The sequence below is a fragment of the Tachysurus vachellii genome, chromosome 2 (assembly GCF_030014155.1).
Source record: "Tachysurus vachellii isolate PV-2020 chromosome 2, HZAU_Pvac_v1, whole genome shotgun sequence".
NCBI lineage: Eukaryota > Metazoa > Chordata > Actinopteri > Siluriformes > Bagridae > Tachysurus > Tachysurus vachellii.
In genome coordinates, this window is record NC_083461.1 from 796,431 (window position 1) to 811,430 (window position 15,000).

The window sequence follows — 15,000 nt, forward strand, 5'->3', positions numbered from 1 at the left end:
AACACACACAGACATTTGGACCTGACTCTTCATCCATCAGATTGATTGAGAACTCGTACAGCTTCATGGACCACAAGCTGTAAAGGCTGGACTTAGCAGCTTCTTGTTACCTGTGAAATTCATTTTAATGCATGTTTTTTTCCTGGAATTAAAAAAAAAATGCTTAAAAAGTTCAGATTTTAAAAGTAATGTTGTATATAGTGTAAATGTCAGCATTGGGAAGGTATTTAGCATAACAAAGCGATCCTGGAGCAAGCAGCAGAAGATGGCGGCTGTGTTAACGTTAACCTTTACTGTGTATTGTACAGTTCTGTATATACATGACTGAGAGCTTTAAATGTTAATATTTATTATGTTTTACGTTCATGTAAATATACACATTAGGAAAAAAAGGTGTGTGTGTGTGTGTGTGATCTGTTACTCTGTGTGTCAGTGGTGTAAATTCCCAGGAGAAGGACAGAGGGACTGAAGATTTCCTGATGATTCACTCCTTTGTGCTCCTTCATCATTCACTTCTTCAAGTCCAAATTGTGTAGAACAAACACCAGAGACCTTTCACCCCAACACTGAACACTGAACACTGAATGCTTTTGTGTCTGATGACATCTGACATTTCACAAAGGTTTGCTTTGACCTCAAGCAGAACACAATTTTCCTCCTTAAATACATTCTACTTCTCTCGTGCTCTGCTGAGGAACAGCACGAGTGTGAACGTCATCATGAGCAGAAGTGGACATCTAACAGTGTGTGTGTGTGTGTGTGTGTGTGTGTGTTACATCTCCAATCAACCTTATCATTGTTGTCTACCGCCCTCCTGGTCCCCTAGGAGACTTCCTGGAAGAAATGGACTTCCCCTCTGATGGTGCTTGGTGATTTTAACCTCCCCTCTGACAAGCTTCAATCTTCTTCCCTCCTGACTCTTCTCGACTCATTCGCCCTGACACTCAACAGCTACATCCCCACACACAAAGGAGGAAATGTCCTGGACCTGGTTTTCACCCGTCCTTCTCCAGCTAAAGACACATAAACTCTTTATTTCTGTTGTTTATTTTAGTAATACACATCATCACAATGCAGCTCTGTAGAAATCCATGAGTAGATTTTTTGATGTAAACTTAATTTTATTTATTTTTAAGACTTTTTTAAAACCAGGTTTGTTTCTGAAGGAGAAACTCGTCTTTATTTAGATCTATGATTTCTCATTAGCTGTCAGGTGTCTTACTTCTATTATCACTGAAACCCCAGAGCAGGTTTTTCACGTCTCAAGTCCTTGTGAACATGATGTTAATTACAGTTGAAGGTGTTAAGTATGAATGTAAGATGAGGCTGAAGGTTAGTTAATGAGCAGCTTGGTGATTGTGCTGCTTTCTTCATCCAGCAGCCTGCACTGTGAAGCGTATGATAATTAATAATAGCTGCTCCTCAGAGCGCTCCTGTAGAAAGGTCAGTACTCGAGAAGCTAGAACACACTCCTTTATCTAAAGAAGGGATTTACACATGTTCACGTTAACAGCACGTCCCTCAGAGGTTTATTTCTCTTATATAACAGCGATTTAAAAACAATTTCCTGTTTTAAAATGAAGCCTAGAACATCAAGCTTTCTGTCCAATGAGAGTTTTAATTACTCTCTCTCTCACTCACTCACTCATCTTCTACCGCTTATCCGAACTACCTCGGGTCACGGGGAGCCTGTGCCTATCTCAGGCATCATTGGGCATCAAGGCAGGATACACCCTGGACGGAGTGCCAACCCATCACAGGGCACACACACACACACACTCTCATTCACTCACACAATCACACACTACGGACAATTTTCCAGAGATGCCAATCAACCTACCATGCATGTCTTTGGACCGGGGGAGGAAACCAGAGTACCCGGAGGAAACCCCTGAGGCACGGGTAGAACATGCAAACTCCACACACACAAGGTGGAGGTGGGAATCGAACCCCCACACCTCCATAATACCCTTGTGGTATTATTTATGTGAGCTTCAAATGAGAGACCGGTATCAATAATCACACCGAGGTCTTTTACTGCTGCACATGATGTAATAGAAAGACCATCCAGAGTTACTCTGTAATCAGAAAGCTTACTTCTGTCTGTCTGTGGTCCTGGTACAAGAACTTCAGTCTGTCAGAGTTAAACAGGAGGAAGTTAGTAAGTGTCCACTGTCTAATGTCCTTCACACCATCTTCAATCTTATTAAACTGGTGTCTCACATCTGACTGAGCTGAAACATATAGCTGTGTGTCATCAGTGTAACAGTGGAAGCTAATACCATGTTTATGAATAATTGCACCAAGGGGTAGAATATATAGGGAAGTAATGGGCCTAAAACAGAACCTTGTGGAACACCGAACATTACCTTAGTTTGTTTAGAGCGGTCACCATTTAGATCTACAAACTGATATCGATCTGTTAAATAAGACCTGATCCAGGAGAGAGCTGTCGCTTTAACACCAACAACATGTTCTAGTCTATTAAGTACAATAACATGGTCAATGGTATCAAACGCTGCACTAAGATCAAGTAACACAGCAAAGAGACACAACATTGATCAGAGACTTAAAATGAATTGTAATGAGATTTGAAAAGAAATCTTCTCCAGAGCTGCATGTGGATTTCGTTTGCTTTTAAGGTCTAAAACCTTTGTTCAGACTCGATATCTCACAGCAGTGTAGTTAGAACATGCAGTCTAACCGTTTACCATCATCATTATAAATACCAGTATTAATGTAAATGCAGCTCTGTGAACATCACGTCTGGAATAGAAATGTCTAATGAGATATTTAATTGGAGTTTCTAGTGTAGGATCATGGTGTGGTTGTTTCTAACCCTAACCCTAATGTCAGTTCCATGTGTAACATTAACACAGTTAGTTTTTAGAAATCCAACAGGATATGATTGTGTATTTTGAAAAGAAATGAAAATAAAAGAAATATATAAAATTAATACTGAATAAAATCAAACACTGAACTTATTTTATACTCACGATGCTGGAATTTCACACAGACACAATCTCCATGCTCTGTTCTACTATGAGTGTATGTGTGGGTGTGTACATGTGTGTGGGTCTGTGTGTATGTGTGTGTTTGTGTGTGGGTCTGTATGTTTGCGTGTATGTGTGTGGGTCTCTGTGTGTGTGTATTTGTGTGCGGGTCTATGTGTGTGTTTGTGTGTGTGTGTATGTGTATGTCTTACCTCAAAGCCCTCATCACTCCTCACACTGCACCTCACACCCTCCGATCTACAGCACTGCTCCACTGGTCCCACCATCTCTCAGGGTAAGAGGTAAGTTTACTACAAGACTCTTCTCTGTTCTGCACCGAGGTGGTGGAATGAACTTCCCCTAGAGGTCCGAACAGCTGAGTCACTGGATATCTTCAAACGACTGTTGAAGACCTACTTATTCAGGAAACACTTCAACTAGAACTTCTTTCTTTGTTTGTTGCATGTATGTTTAAAAAAAAAAAACAACAACTTGAACAGTGTTTTAGTCTCATGGTATCTTAAAGTTGAGGTGCACGTTGTTTGAGAAATGCTTCAGAAAACTGAATTGGGCCGACAAAGAAAACAAACGTGTAGCCAATGAGCAGAAAGGGGCGTGTCTTGTTAATATGGGCGGAGAGAGTGTTCAGTGCGCATGTGTGACATTAGCAGAAAGTGATTGAAACACTGACATGGCATGGGGTGTGTGTGTGCGCGTATATATATGTGTAAGTGTGTGTATATATATGTGTGTATATGTGTGTGTATGTGTGTGTGTGTATGTGTATATGTGTATGTGTGTGTATATGTGTGTATGTATGTATGTATGTGTGTATGTATGTGTGTATGTATGTATGTGTGTGTGTGTGTGTGTGTGTGTGTGTGTGTGTGTGTGTATGTGTGTGTGTATGTATGTGTGTGTGTGTATATGTATGTATGTATGTGTGTGTCTGTGTCCCTTAGTTCACATGTACATCAGATGCTTAAATGTTTTTCAAATGAAAATGTTTAATTTATTTCTAAATCTATATATTTGTCTTTAATTATTTATTTATTAATATTTCTAATGCATATATTTAATGTTCTTTAATTTAAGACTCCATTTCCCTCTGTATCTTTTTAATTAGAATCACTTTGTGCTGCTAAAACCCTTTATTGAATCACTTTGTTGTGCTGAAACATTAGTGTAGCCCAGCTAGGGTTATATTAAGTATCATTTCTTTTATTTTCATGTAATGGGGCATTTATGATTGTTTGTGGTTCATATAATATCATAACTGTGTCTGTGTCTAGTGATAAAATAATTGTGCACGTCCCCTTTAAGAGTTTGTTAGTAATACACTGTCTAAAAACGTGGCTTTGCCCAGCAGGTTAGTTCATTTCTTTGTGATTGGCCCTTGTCCTTCTTATTCCCGCCTCTGCAGGTATACTGAGAATTCTGATTGGATGAAGGGGTGGAGTTTAGAACTGCAGATCGGTGTGAGAGGTTTGTTGTTTGTCTCCTGCGAGTTTTAAGGCTAATATATAGAGTAAATAACCACTGACAAAGTGTGTTAAAGCGTCTGTATTTGGCTGACCGAGTGTTATTACTACTTTTATTTGTGTATATAATGTGTACAAGAGTAAAGTTTACGACTTGTTTCTTCTGAGTCTGCTGCACAGAGCAGCCGAAGCTACGCTAATTCTCGTGACTATCTGACTGCTTTCCTACAGTTTAGTTAACGATGTGACTGGGAGGAATTCATGGACCAGTTGGGACTTACCTCGGACGTGCTTTGGAGTATCGTTGCTATGGCGATAAAGGATCGTGCTGCTGTTCGGTAGAGGAGGGACTACAGAAAGATCTACAGCTTCAGAGGAGGGAATTTCGTGTTCCAGCCGCCTGGGAAGCCGTTCAGGTGATTTGTTTATTGTTTTATTTCAGTTCGTAAGGGTGCAGAGATATCTACACTGTGTGAAAACTACATATCCCATCAACACTTGTGCTACTGTTAGCATGTGGCTAATGTTCGGTAAGCAGCCATAGATATCTACACTGTGTGAAAACTACATATCCCATCAACACTTGTGCTACTGTTAGCATGTGGCTAATGTTCGGTAAGCAGCCATAGATATCTACACTGTGTGAAAACTACATATCCCATCAACACTTGTGCTACTGTTAGCATGTGGCTAATGTTCGGAAAGCAGCCATAGATATCTACACTGTGTGAAAACTACATATCCCATCAACACTTGTGCTACTGTTAGCATGTGGCTAATGTTCGGAAAGCAGCCATAGATATCTACACTGTGTGAAAACTACATATCCCATCAACACTTGTGCTACTGTTAGCATGTGGCTAATGTTCGGAAAGCAGCCATAGATATCTACACTGTGTGAAAACTACATATCCCATCAACACTTGTGCTACTGTTAGCATGTGGCTAATGTTCGGTAAGCAGCCATAGATATCTACACTGTGTGAAAACTACATATCCCATCAACACTTGTAACTATTATTTTAAATAATATTGTAACTTTAACTTTAATATTGTGTTATTTTGTGTTACTGTGCCTTTATGAGAGTCCTGCTGACGTGTGCGCATGCGCCAGGGGGAAAGAGAGCGAAGCAGAGTTGTACAGTTTTGTTATGCTGCATTCCAATTTGAACTCTCGTTTGTTTTTCTTTTCTTTTGTGACGGGAACTGAGTGTTTTTGTTAACTTCTACCAATATAAAGGCTTTTCGGGATAACCTGTCGTTTGGCCCGAGTGTTTATTCCTTTTTTTTTGCCACCTTGTTTTTCTCCGTAAACTTTTACACTCCGCCCACGTTACAAATTGGCGCCCGAACAACTGAATGTTTAACTTTCCTTGTTGGAGTTTTATTACCTTTGGATTGCTGGTTCCTGCCGATTGACGTGTGCTACCCCCTGTATGGATATTGGTGTTTGTTTCGCCGCCCCTTGGTGAGGCTGATTTCCACGCGAATCGTGTTGGTTAGCATGCTAGCAGTGGTGAGCATGCGGTCGGCCGGCGGCCATTTTGTGTTACTGTTGATTATTTCTGTACTATACGGTGTGTGATGTATTAGAACTGTTTGCTTGGACTTTATTGTATGCGATCACTTGCCGAATTAAGCAAAGCTGTGTTATATTGTGAGGTGACTTTTTCTGTCTGGTGCATCAGGTGAACATCTTTATGCTGTTTGTATTACAATATTCCTGAACTGTATTATTGTCGGAATAGTCTGTATTGTCTCTCGTCCCCCCCCGTCCCCCCCCGTCCCCCCCCAATTCCATTTAAGTCCAGTTAATGGTTGCTTGTGTACGATATGGCTTCTCACCCTGACCTTGAGTTTGATTTGGATGACAGTCGATGACTCCCTCACAACAGGTGGGGGCACAACCACATGTTGCCGACTTGAGGACTCAAGTGCGACAGTTACGGGCTGAGATGATGGTCCTACGGCGGTGTGTCCGTGACTCGATTGATCTGCAGAAAGGCATGTTGGAGTGCATAGAGTGGAACGAGAGTACCACACCGGTCAGACCGCGTCACACCCCGTTGGCCAGTTCGACCCCTTACGGTATGGCATGCAGTCAGCCAACTGCTGAAAGGTTAGTGCCATCAAATGCCTATTGTGAAGAAACGCCAACTGTTACGAAACTATACACTACTAGTCTGAATAGTACGGTTAATGCTCTTTCCTCATTGTTGTTACAATCACGACTTGAACCTCCTGTGTTTGCTGCTGATTGCTCCCTGTGTCCTGAGGAATGGCTTCAGTCAGTTAACAGTTACAGAACCTCCCTAGACCTCACTGATGCACAAATGCTTCTTGAGCTTCCACGTTTCCTGTCAAAGGAGCCAAAGAAGTGGTTCTCTGTACTTCGTACGCAGGTAATTTCTTGGGCTCAGTTCTGTGAGTTCTTCAACATTGTCTACTTACCTTCGGACAGTCAGGAACATATCCTGAGGGGCATCTTAGACCGTAGGCAAAGGCCTGAGGAGCCCCTACCTACCTTTGTCGCTCACATGCTAGGCGAGTTCCGTAAACTTAACACCCCACCAGCTCAGCAGGAGCAAATTGATGTGATTCGGAAACATGCGCTGGAGAAATACAGACTCGCGCTATATGGCACGCTCATGGACCCATGGACCTTCTTTTACGAGCTCATGAGCTTCATGCGGTTCTTGGTCCGGGCGTTGGTTGTTTGCCTAAGACGCAACCTAGCAGTGCGCCAGCTAGAGGTGTCCATTGTTTTCAATGCACTTTGCCGGGTTTTACTACTCGTACTTGCCCAAACTGTTCCACACGAGGGACGCGGCGTTCGCCTCCCAGAGGACGTCGAGGCACGATGGAAGATGTCGCAACGTCGGATGTAAATACGCCTCGCTCACGTACTACGTCGGTAAGAGACCAGGTGCTAGGTGCACATTTTGAGGATGTGGCTTCTACGTCACACTGGAACACTCCTTTCAGGAATAAAGTAAATCTTTACGGGCATGCTTTTGAGGCCACTCTTGACACCGGTGCATCCTTGTCCGCAGTACAATCGGCTGTGGTTTCGAATTTACCTGGGGGGTTGTCACGCATGAAACCTTGGCCAGAGAAAGCCTGCTGGTCTTATGATCCCCATCCGCCCTCAGAGGCCCTGGGAATATACAGGAGTGGACTTTGTGGGGCCCTTGCCACGTACTCCTGGTGGCAATGCGTACATTCTGGTCTTTGTGGACTATTTTTTCTAAGTGGGTGGAGATTACTGCGGTGAGGGAAGCCACTGCCCGGGTCGCAGCCGGCAAGCTGTTGTGCGATGTCTTTGCACGTCACGGTGCCCCCACTTACCTGATCTCAGACAGGGGGTTTCCTTTTGTCAGTGAGCTCTTTGATCATGTACTTACCACTTTGGGGTCAGAGCACAGACTTACTACGGCGTATCACCCGCAAACCAATGCAACGGAAAGGGTGAACCGCTCCCTAAAGACTGCTATACGTGCTTATGTTGGTAACAAGCATACGGCCTGGGATCGCTACTTGCTGCAAATCTGCTTTGCCTTGCGGTCGGCAACCCATGAGAGCACGGGGCACAGCCCATCCATGTTGTTATACGGTCGGGAGTTGAATACTCCTCTTGATATCATAACCCAACCTGACTGTGATGGGATGGAGGAGCCGGGGATTCCTTACCCTGAAAGCTTGGAATCTTCTATCAGGGAGGCACATGATCATGCTAGGGCTGTGTTGGATGATAGCCATGCTAAGCGAAAAAGGTATTATGATCAGAGGCGTCGATCTGTGTCTTACTCTGTGAATGACTTGGTCAGAGTCAAAACCCATCCGCGTTCAGACGCCCTAGCTAACTTCTCGGCAAAGCTGGCTCCTTTATATTCGGGCCCTTACCGCGTCACACACAAACTGTCGGATGTGAATTACCGACTCGTTGATGCAGATTCAGGGTTAGATGCAGGAGTCTTTCATGTGGTTAACCTACTGCCTTTTCGTACCTGGAACTCGCCCGAGGCTGTGGTCGCGGATGACTCGGATGACGTCTTGATTGACCGTTCATTGGTTACGGATAGGCGTGACGATGATGTGTCTGTGCCTGATCTCCAGTGTGAGGCCAACTGTGGTCAACCGCTGGGTTCTGAGGGCCTTGTTCTTGCTGTCCATGTTGATGTGGATCGCTTGCCTAACCAACAGCTGGTCGACGTTGAACAAGTTGTGGGTGGGGATAGTCCTATCTGTCCTCCCTATACTCTGAGACCTCGGTGTGTGCCACGGATCACCTCCGATTGGTCTTCAAACAGGTGGACGAATGTTTCACACACTAATAGATTGGATCTGTAGAGGTGTTTATTCTGATGCCCTGTGTTTGTTTGTTTTGAATCGGGGTATTCTTAAGGTACGTTATGTTCCATGGCTCAAATGTTTCACCATTGTTACTTTGTTTACGGTCCTGTGTTTTGTTTATGGTTGATTCCCTACAATTTTTTTTCTTCTTCTTCTTCTCCGTACATGTGAAGTGTTTTGCTGCAACTTGTTTCTGCCCTGTGTACTATGTACTATGTCATGCCCTGTGGTATTGTGTGTTTTGAATGACTTCATGTATGTGGTTGTTTGAATACTGTACTCTGTTGTGTACGGCTGAGGACAGCCTTAAAGTACCGGGGGGGGGATCTGTAACGGCCACTTTAATATTGTGTTATTTTGTGTTACTGTGCCTTTGAGAGTCCTGCTGACGTGTGCGCATGCGCCAGGGGGAAAGAGAGCGAAGCAGAGTTGTACAGTTTTGTTATGCTGCATTCCAATTTGAACTCTCGTTTGTTTTTCTTTTCTTTTGTGACGGGAACTGAGTGTTTTTGTTAACTTCTACCAATATAAAGGCTTTTCGGGATAACCTGTCGTTTGGCCCGAGTGTTTATTCCTTTTTTTTTTTTTTTGCGCCACCTTGTTTTTCTCTGGGTAAACTTTTACACTCCGTCCACGTTACACACTTGCGCACTACTGTTAGCATGTGGCTAATGTTCCGTAAGCAGCCATAGATATCTACACCTAGATATGGATTTTATTCACATATTCGATTCTTCTAGTAACTAATATAACAATTGTAATATCCGACATTTGAAATGTGTGTTTTATACATTAGTAACTTGTATTATCGCTGATTGTAGTTCGGTCACTGTGTGAAAACTACATGTCCCATGAACACTTGCGCTCCAGACGCGCTACTGTTAGCATGTAGCTAGATGTCACCTTGGCTACGGCAGTTCATTGGACCGAATGCGTCAATAGAGCCGCCATCTTGGACCGGGCTTTTTGATGAATGTTTGACGTATTTAGGCACTTTTAATAGTGAACACAAACAAGTATTTTATTTTAGAACTTCACTGTAATAGTTAACACAAACCAAAAAAAACACTCAAACTAAACATTCATAAAACTTTATTTTTGAACTTCACTGAACATAAAAAAAAACAAATATTTATTTTAAAACTTAAATCAAACACAAAATTCCAAAGCCGCCACCACGACCGCCACCGTTTATCTAGAACGTTAATCGGCCGAAAGCCACAAAGACGGTTATAGAAGGTGTTTTATAAATGTGATAAATGTTGTTATAAATTTTACAAATTGTTTACAAGGTTGTGTTTTGTGTCTGTTTCTCCCACAAAAGCATGTTTTTCAAATGAGAACGTATTACTATAAGCCCACCCTAGTAGTTCTCATTATTTAATTAGAGACATTGTTTTAAAGATGTATTTATTGTGAGGATGTATTTTATATCATCCCACAAGTAAAAGTTTGTTGGAGGTGCAGTAATAAAAAGTTGTACTACTACTGCATGTTTCTGCTATAGTAGTGAACTTAATGTACACAGATGTGTGTGTGGCTGTAGTGTATATACAGTACTGTGGTGACATTTAAAATAAATCACTTATACCAGTCAAATGTCACTTCTTATTACCACAAACTAAATATTAATGCAAACAATCCATTCAATACTAAATAAAAATAACATTTATTGATTTGGTCTTTGTGAATATTAGTTTATTAATGACTGCATTCATTAGACACACTGTTTGTAGAGAAAGCACACACACACATGAACTGATCTGATTCAACACTGACATCATTACATCATGCATAAAATTTTGGTGTCCACTTTTGCCATTTTAAACAATAACATAACTTTTGGCTTACTATGTAGTCATATAATATATAATATAAAACTCTTCTTGTTTTAAATTGTCACTGAGGACTAAAGATGAAACCCTAGAAGCTCCCCTGCTATCTATGGATAATTCTCCACCCTTTTCTTTCAGCCGACCAGAGTCCGCTCTTCCAGAACCAGAACCCATGCAGGTGGATCCTACTGGTCTCTCACTGTCAGAGCGTCATGGAAGACTTACTCTAGGATTGTGTCTATACTGTGGAGCATCGGGGCATCCCATCATCTCATGCCCCATTTGCCCCCCACCACCACACCTGGTGAGTGTTATTCAGCCTGATCCATCTTTTTCCTCACCATTGTAAACTCAATGTCTGATATGTGTTCCCCATCACTCTGTTTCAGTCTCAGCTCTCCTCCATTCAGGATTAACTCATTAAACCACATAAGTCCGTCCCACACCACTGTATTATTAGATAAAGTGCTGTGATCTTATATGATAAAACATTTAATAAGGTGTTAATATGATCAATTCTGCTCATAAAACATCTCAGTAATTAGAAATGATAAATTGATTAATCCGTACAGCCTAAACCACAGTCATTAAACATTGACTAATCTAACATTTAAAAGGTGATAAACATGTTCAGACATGAGTATTTAGGCACTTTTAATAAACAAAAAAAACAAAAGTTTTATGGCTTTTAACAGTTTAAATGTTATTTTATTTTAGAACTTATAGAACTTTTAGAACTGATCTGCAGCTCCTCTGCTACGTCCACTGCCTCTGGTACCTCTGAAAACAGGAAATTACAGCAAGAAAGAAATTCAATTACACCCACATCTGCACACATCTGCCCTAACCTCCTCTATCAGGCTCTTTCAGTCTCTCTCTCTCTCTGTCTCTCTCTGTCTCTCTCTCACTCTCTGAGAAGTGATGACTGCCAGAAAAATCCCACCACATGAGAGAGACAATGTGTGTGAGTGTGTGAGTGTGTGTGGAGTGAAAGACTTTCATCCATGAAACTTTCCAGAGACAACTCGAGATATTTCTGAATAGAATTAGCCAAAAAATGACTTTATTGCACATTAAATTAGAAAGTTATTGAACCCAGAAGTGTGAATATAAAACCAACTTTACCTCAGTGCAGACACCAAAGTTTCAAACAGCTGCAACATGTTTTTGAATAAATAAAATTAATAGAATATATAAATTACATAGAAATGTCTATACTTCTGCACAAATAAAGACACTTCACTGTTCAGGTGGTCCCTCTGGACCCCCCTCATCTCAGGGACCTCTGAATCATTCCAGAACGGGTTAAATACATTAAGGAATGATAAAAGTTCAACTGCCCGTCTGGTGAGCTGGTGTGCCAGGTTGGATAAATCCTGTGGTGGGTCAACAAGAGAGTAAAATTACTAATGTATAAAACCTTTCAAATATCAGATATTACAGTTGTTATACCTGTTATTTATATATATATACAGGGAGTTCAGAATTATTAGGGAAGTTGTATTTTTGAGGATTAATTCTATTATTGAACAACAACCATGTTCTCAATGAACCCAAAAAACTCATTAATAGCAAAGCTGAATATTTTTGGAAGTAGTTTTTAGTTTGTTTGTAGTTTTAGCTATTTTAGGAGGATATCTGTGTGTGCAGGTGACTATTACTGTGCATAATTATTAGGCAACTTAACAAAAAACAAATATATACCCATTTCAATTATTTATTTTCACCAGTGAAACCAATATTACATCTCAACATTCACTAATATACATTTCTGACATTCAAAAACAAAACAAAAACAAATCAGTGACCAATATAGCCACCTTTCTTTGCAAGGACACTCAAAAGCCTGCCATCCATGGATTCTGTCAGTGTTTTGATCTGTTCACCGTCAACATTGCGTGCAGCAGCAACCACAGCCTCCCAGACACTCTTCAGAGAGGTGTACTGTTTTCCCTCCTTGTAAATCTCACATTTGATGATGGACCACAGGTTGTCTATGGGGTTCAGATCAGGTGAACAAGGAGGCAATGTCATTAGTTTTTCTTCTTTTAGACCCTTTCTTGCCAGCCACGCTGTGGAGTACTTGGACGCGTGTGATGGAGCATTGTCCTGCATGAAAATCATGTTTTTCTTGAAGGATGCAGACTTCTTCCTGTACCACTGCTTGAAGAAGGTGTCTTCCAGAAACTGGCAGTAGGACTGGGAGTTGAGCTTGACCCCATCCTCAACCCGAAAAGGCCCCACAAGCTCATCTTTGATGATACCAGCCCAAACCAGTACTCCACCTCCACCTTGCTGGCGTCTCAGTCGGACTGGAGCTCTCTGCCCTTTACCGATCCAGCCACGAGCCCATCCATCTGGCCCATCAAGACTCACTCTCATTTCATCAGTCCATAAAACCTTAGAAAAATCAGTCTTCAGATATTTCTTGGCCCAGTCTTGACGTTTCAGCTTGTGTGTCTTGTTCAGTGGTGGTCGTTTTTCAGCCTTTCTTACCTTGGCCATGTCTCTGAGTATTGCACACCTTGTGCTTTTGGGCACTCCAGTGATGTTGCAGCTCTGAAATATGGCAAAACTGGTGGCAAGTGGCATCTTGGCAGCTGCACGCTTGACTTTTCTCAGTTCATGGGCAGTTATTTTGCGCCTTGGTTTTTCCACACGCTTCTTGCGACCCTGTTGACTATTTTGAATGAAACGCTTGATTGTTCGATGATCACGCTTCAGAAGCTTGGCAATTTTAAGAGTGCTGCATCCCTCTGCAAGATATCTCACTATTTTTGACTTTTCGGAGCCTGTCAAGTCCTTCTTTTGACCCATTTTGCCAAAGGAAAGGAAGTTGCCTAATAATTATGCACACCTGATATAGGGTGTAGATGTCATTAGACCACACCCCTTCTCATTACAGAGATGCACATCACCTAATATGCTTAATTGGTTGTAGGCTTTCGAGCCTATACAGCTTGGAGTAAGACAACATGCATAAAGAGGATGATGTGGTCAAAATACTCATTTGCCTAATAATTCTGCACTCCCTGTATATATATATATATATATATATAGGTAACCATGGACACTCAGCTCACCTAATGTTGTATGTGCAGCGTTCTCTCATGAAGCAGCCTCTCTGACGTCTCGCGAGACTTGTCATATAAACTAATTATTATTTATTAAATCTCATATTTATTACCATTTGAGTAACGGAGGAACGCCGCCGATTGTAGTGAAGTAAATGTAAAGTTTTTCCACTAAAAATCTACTTGAGTAAGAGTAAAAGTACTCATCTGTAATTATACTCAAAGTACAAGTTACCCAAAAAATGTACTGAAGTAAATGTAAGGAAGTAAATGTAAGTCGTTACTGCACACATCTGGTATTTAGGCACTTTTAATAGTGAACACAAACAAGTATTTTATTTTAGAACTTCACTGTAATAGTTAACACAAACCAAAAAAAACACTTAAACTTAACATTCATAAAACTTTATTTTTGAACTTCACTGAACATAAAAAAAACTTTATTTTAAAACTTAAATCAAACACAAAATTCCAAAGCCGTCACCGCCACCGTCACTGCGACCGCCACCGTCACTGCGACCGCCACCGTCACTGCGACCGCCACCGTCACTGCGACCGCCACCGTCACTGCGACCGCCACCGTCACTGCGACCGCCACCTCCGAAAACAGGAAATTACAGCAAGAAAAAAATTCAATTACACCCACATCTGCACACATCTGTCCTAACCCCCTCTATCAGGCTCTTTCAGTCTCTCTCTCTCTCTCTCTCTCTCTGTCTGAATATAAAACCAACTTTACCTCAGTGCAGACTGTTCCATCATCAAACAGACCAGCTGCTCCGTGTTGTGCAACAAGCACATAAGCTGATGAAAAAATAAAATTTATAGAAAATATATAAATTATAGAAATTTCTATACTTCTGCACAAATAAAGACACTTCACTGTTCAGGTGGTCCCTCTGGCATACACCCATCTCGGGGACCTCCTCATCAATCCAGAACGGATTGTATTCGCTCATGTAAGATAAAACGTCAACAGCCTGGCTGGTGAGCAGGTGTGCCAGGTTGGATAAATACTGTGGTGGGTCAACAAGAGAGTAAAATTACTAATGTATAAAACATTTCAAATATCAGATATTACAGTTGTTATACCTGTTAATTTTATTTATAGTGTGTGTATATGTGTGTATATATATATATATATATATATATATTTTTATAACACCATGGACACTCGGCTCACCTAATGTTCTCCCACACACACACCCCCACCCCCCATTACTGCACTCTTCATTGGTTTCCAGTTTCTGCTACATTAGATTTT

At 41.4% G+C, this 15,000-nt stretch overlaps 2 protein-coding genes and 1 long non-coding RNA gene across 3 annotated transcripts in view; all 3 read left to right on the forward strand.

Moving 5' to 3' along the window:
- LOC132861401 (A disintegrin and metalloproteinase with thrombospondin motifs 14) overlaps positions 1–373 on the forward strand; it is a 46,773-nt gene extending 46,400 nt beyond the window's left edge. Inside the window, exon 21 of the mRNA XM_060892911.1 lies at positions 1–373. This exon is cut by the window's left edge and continues 991 nt beyond it. The gene's annotated coding sequence lies outside the window, so the exon portion shown is untranslated.
- LOC132861382 (annexin A4-like) overlaps positions 1–15,000 on the forward strand; it is a 175,256-nt gene that overhangs the window by 39,030 nt on the left and 121,226 nt on the right. The gene's annotated exons all lie outside the window — the stretch shown is intronic.
- On the forward strand, positions 4,204–12,191 carry LOC132858657 (uncharacterized). Its single transcript, XR_009649647.1, has 4 exons — positions 4,204–4,478; positions 4,706–4,890; positions 10,801–10,966; positions 11,052–12,191. It is a non-coding gene; the product is annotated as an uncharacterized LOC132858657 (long non-coding RNA).